The 5,547-nt window shown below is 39.4% G+C and overlaps 1 pseudogene; it reads right to left on the bottom strand.

Moving 5' to 3' along the window:
* Positions 1 to 3,006: 3,006 nt before the first annotated feature.
* On the bottom strand, positions 3,007 to 3,925 carry LOC105943231 (protein SET-like; annotated as a pseudogene).
* Positions 3,926 to 5,547: the final 1,622 nt, after the last annotated feature.

The raw sequence follows: 5,547 nt of genomic DNA, 5'->3' as shown, positions 1-5,547 counted from the left end.
CCTTCTCCCCTCCCTTCCCCACCCGCACCTCTGTGGCAGGCTTATTCCCTTTTACGCTCTTTCTCCTTTTGGGGGTTGTGGTTTGCAATACAGGTAGTAAGTGGCCCTCATGCATTGTCTGTAGTCTACTTTCAGCACACTTTTCCCCTCCATAGCAGGCCCTCCGAGCATTCTTTACCTAGTGGCCACTTCTCTATCTGAACTGCCTTTTCTCCTAGCATGTGTCAAGGTCTCAGTTCTATGTTTAATGCTCTAGTACCAGGAAGGATCAGCCAACAAATGGAGAGTAAGCAAAATGGAGATTAAGCAAAGTGATAGAGATTAACTGGAGAATACAATGAGCGAGAGAAGGCTTGTGTCCCTGGAAAAGATACATTTATTTTATCAGATCCTTCCAACTTTCAACAGGAGCCAGAAATTAGAAGTTTTCTTTTTAATGCTTAGAACTAATTAAAGGGACTTAAAATTATGTATGTGAGCCAAAATTATTCAGACCAACCAACACAGGTCTGAGGGCTGGTTTTGCCTCTTCCGTCTCAAATTTCAGACTTCCACTATAATCTTTTTAATGATTCTCTCAGGGGCACTTGGCCTATTATGCAAATAGCTCTGCTGGCTCAGATTATTCTTCCTTAGAAGACTTTGACAATCAGGCCAATTCAAAGCCCGCTTATGGTGAAATCATGTTTCATATCTTTTTTTTTTTCAGCTCTGTCTGGCAAACAGTTCCCCTTGTTTTACAGAATCACTGCCCAGTTGATTTTTGGCAGTAGGACAGCACTCTCCCAATTACAGAAGGGGGGAAACTGCCTGTATTACTGTGTCCTGGGAAAGAAACTGTGCTAAATGGTTTGTGATGCCACAAGCTGGTACACAGCTCTACAGCCACTTCTGCAGTAGCATCTTAGGATATCTTTTATGCAGAATCAACATACATCAATATTATTGTTATCTTAGGTGCTACGATTTTATTTTCCTGAATGTTTTATTTACCCCATTGAATTTTCTTCTAAGTAGGGTTGTGAGATGAAATCATCTGTAAGTGTTTGAAATTATTCTCTGGGTATTTGTTTCTATTTCTGATATAAGTTTATCACAGGAGTACTCTTAGATTTTCCGTTTTAATGATCCATCAGCCTGTGTTTGAAGCAAGTCTCTGCGCATGTCTTAGTTCATTCCTGTGTCCAGTGTGCCAGGGCAGGATCAATAGCAGCCTACAGAGTCCTTGCATGGCAGAAAACTTCAGAACTACAGCAGAGATACATCACAGAAAGTTTCTGAACCACAACAGAAAACACTGTGCTGTATTGAAAGAAGGAAGAAGTATTTTTAAGAAGCCTTTCTAACCACATATGGAAAAAAAATTAAGTTTTTGGCAAGTTTGTCTTCCTTTCTCTGCCCCCCAAGTTTATTGTAAAATTATTGTATGTTTAAATTAATTTAGTAATTCTATTTAAGTACTGTGATTTACAGATCTTTTCATAACAAAGTTTGGGGCATATAATCAGAATTTTAACATTCTTTTGTTGCCATATAGGTAGAATATCTGTGTGTGTGTGTGTGTGTGTGTGTGTGTGTGTGTGTGTACATTTAGTTTTATTGTAACAAAGCAACTTGTACACATTTTAAAGTTTAAAACTGAGCATCTTTCCAGTGAAAGAAAAAGAAAGTTTAAAAGTAAAACAGAAACAAAATTACAACAGAGAACCTCAATTCCAAATATGATCCTACAGGCTCTGCTTATTCCCCCACCCAGGGGCAAGGCTCAAGTCATCCTTAGGAAAGAATTTTATTTTAAAAGTGTCATCTTAAACTGCAAGGATGTCAGTTAAACATCACAATTAAACATGCCACAGGAGAAGCCATGTTGTCAAAATGCCCACTTACCCCCCAAACATCTCAAACCAACCTTTTTGCTGACCTTCTATAACCCCATTTAAAAATTTTTTTTAAAAAATTTATTATTATATTTTTTAATTTTTAAAATTTTATTGAATCACCGTGAGATAGTTATTAGCTTTCATGTTTGGGTTACAATCTCACAATGATCAAACACTTAACCCCATTTTTAAAGACTTTTTTTTAAAAGAGAAAACAATGTGACCAGAGTAATAGCACAGTGGGTAGGGCATTTGCCTTGCACGTGGCCAACTCGGGTTTGATTCCTGGCATCCCATATGGTTCGTGTGCACTGCCAGGAGTGATTCCTGAGTGCAGAGCCAGGAGTAACCCCTGAGCATCACTAGTTGTGACCCAAAAAGCAAAAATAAATAAATAAATAAAAATTAAAAATAATAAAAAGAAAACAAACATATATATGTTCGTATATGCTAACTCTCCATACTTGCATAGAGACACAGTGTCATCTCTGAGCCAAATATACAGAGAAAGGAGGAAGAAAGGTAGAATTCTATGAACTACTACGCAGAGGCCCACCCCCTCCAGCTTCCAACAGAGCTAAGGTGCTAAGGTACATTTTCCCCCACAGCTTATGGTGTGGTAGCATTGTAGCACTGTAGCACTGTCGTCCTGTTCATCGATTTGCTCGCGGGCATGAGTAACATCTCCATTGTGAGACTTGCTACTGTTTTTTGGCATATCAAATATGCCACAGGGAGTTTGCCGGGCTCTGCCGTATGGGCAGGATACTCTCGGTAGCTTGTTGGGCTCTCTGAGAGGGGTGGAGGAATCAAACCCAGGTAGCTGTGTGCAAGACAAATACCTACCTGCTGTGCTACTGTGTTGAGTTGAGAATTCATAAACATTAATTGGGAATTGAAATCAGTAGAGAGTCTTTCCCCACTAAATTTTGTTCAAGGTATTTCTCCGAATTCAGCTGAGAACCCTGATGTAAAGGAGAGGAAAGAGACCTCAACAACAAGGTGATTGGTGACTGAGAGCAAACAGGGAGTCAGGGTGGGGAGGGAAAGAGCAAAAGGAAAATATTTCAACTTGCTCCCAAGAACTGGAGAAAATTTAAAAAGATTGGAATCTACCAGTGTCCTATTAGTCATCTTCTTCTTCATCCTCCTCTCCTTCCTCTCCCTCGTTATCTTCTTTATCTTCATCTCTGTATTCATCAGTATCTTCCAATACTTCTTCCTCTTCATTATCATTGTCATCTTTGGTTCTTTCCCCTTCTTCATTATTCCTGTCAGGAACCAAATAGCACTGCATGGGTTTGGCTAGATGTCATTTTTGATGACCTCCCCAAGGTCATCTGCACCGGCATCTGAATGGTCAGTGAGCCAAGTGAAGAAGCTCTCAGGCACTGTCTTTTCCTGCTGGCCTTGTTCTCTGTTTGACTTGAAGTTTCCTCAAATCCTTTCCAGATTTCATGGCCTTTGAAGATGCATCACCACACTCATTCAGATGAAATTCTTCAGAGAGAACTTTAGCTTATTTTCAAATTAAGGGTTTTCATCAAAATAGAAATCTATACTGTAACCTGATTAGGACTGGAGTGATAGCACAGCGGGTAGGGCGTTTGCCTTGCCAACCCGGGTTGGATTCCTCCATCCCTCTCAGAGAGCCCGGCAAGTTACTGAAAGTATCCCACCAGCACTGCAGAGCCTGGCAAGCTACTCCTATTGGATATGCCAAAAACAGTAACCACAAGTCTCACAATGGAGACGTTACTGGTGCCTGCTAGAGAAAATCGGTGAACAATGGGAAGACCGTGCTGCAGTGCTACTTCAATATGTTCAATAGCTTCCTGCTGCTCTTTTTCTCCCTTGCACACACCCGAAAAGTTCAAGGCCTCCTCTGCTTTGAGGGGCAGTACCCCGGCCCCTGTGCCTTTATTTGTGGCAGTGTGAGCTGGAACCTGAAGGTCAGTTAGAAGGCAGGTTGGGTGTGGGCACATGGGGCTACAGAGCTGGTCGCTAATTTGGTAGACTATTTCAATGCATTCTATGGGTCCCATATTAAAAGTCACAGATATTTTCGTAGGTACTTAAGAAGAATTCAGATTTCTGCTATAGTATATATCAGCTTATCTTTTATGTTATGATTAATAACCTATCATTACTATAATTTATCAACATCATTATGATTCATTTTGTATTTTCTTGCTATAGATATTCATCTAAATTCTCAGTGGTGAGGGTTCGATCTCTCTTTTAGCACTGTAAACCCAGAAGGAGAAAAGCAAAGGAATGTTTCAATTAAACATATTTCATTTTCACTTTTATATTTATACACATTTCATTACTAGTTAGCCTCTGCTTTCCAGTCCATGTTTAATAGTTGCACTGAGCAAATAGAGTCTCTTGCTTCTATCTTCATTAGTTTTGGGGCTGGAGCAATAGCACAGTAGGCAGGGCATTTGCCTTGCACGCGGCCAGGCGGTTCAATTCCCAGCATCCCATAAGGTCCTCTGAGCACCGCCAGGAGTAATTCCTGAGTGCATGAGTCAGAATTAACCCCTGTGCATCGCTGGGTGCGACCCAAAAAGAAAAAAAAACAAAAAAAAACCATCTTCATTAGTTTTTACACATGTTTAAATTATGTTGTTGAGAATCTAGTTTAACGGGCCAATATTTAAATATTAAGTATTAGCACACAAACAAAATTACTTTTTTTATATATTTTCTGATTTGGAAATTTTAATTTTCTAACAGTTTAGTAAATATGTATGTTCCAGGTCTCAAACATAAAATTAGGAGCTGATGCTTATAGATCTTTCATTTACTCAATAATCAGAAACAAAATATTCCTAGTACGAGTTTCCTAGTGTTTTTTTAACAAAAAATAGCAAACTGAGTGAATTAAGTAACAAAATTTCTCAATGACTCACAATTTCAGAAAATTCAAACCCAATTCAGATGTTGGTTCCATCTGAGCACAGAGGGAATGATCTGTTCTGAGTATCTTTCTGACTTCTAGAGACTTCACAGGTTCTTGCTTCCATAAGTCTGCTGTGTGTACATATTACTTTTTATGAAGCTGTTAGCAAATTAGATTTGAGCCCACACTATTTCAAATACTTTATTTCAAAGTTATTAACTCTAACAATTCTGTCTGCAATTAAGATCACATTCTGATGTACCAGGATTAAGGACTCCAACAACAGAATTTTGAGTTTAAAATTTAACCCTTATCAATAAATACCTCTCATATGAGTAGGACAGTTTATAGATCCTAGGGAATACATATTTTATACTCTGGTTGAGTAGACCAAGTTAACATACCAATAAATTCTCACTTGTATCACTTGTAGTCCCATTGATCTTCGATTTGCTTGAGCGAGCACCAGTAACATCTCCATTTGTCCCTGTCACATGCTAGTGCAGCCCAATGATATCTGCTTGCTGCAGGAACAGGAAGATCCTCAAATCCTTCATTCAGAGATTTGATGAAGAAATCTGACCATCTTGTTGGTGGGGAACCATGAGGTCTTCTGATGTCCTGTGGAATCTAGTCGGCAACAGCTCTAGTCCAGCGGTTGTCTCTGAATCACATTACATGAACAGCCCATCTGATTTTTGATGCCTTGGCAAATGAGACAGCATCCCTGATTTTTGACCACTGACGGAGGTCAGAACT

The sequence above is a fragment of the Sorex araneus genome, chromosome 8, assembly GCF_027595985.1.
Source record: "Sorex araneus isolate mSorAra2 chromosome 8, mSorAra2.pri, whole genome shotgun sequence".
NCBI lineage: Eukaryota > Metazoa > Chordata > Mammalia > Eulipotyphla > Soricidae > Sorex > Sorex araneus.
The sequence above is the reverse complement of the archived record's forward strand: the minus strand, read 5'-3'. Positions and strand labels throughout refer to the sequence as shown.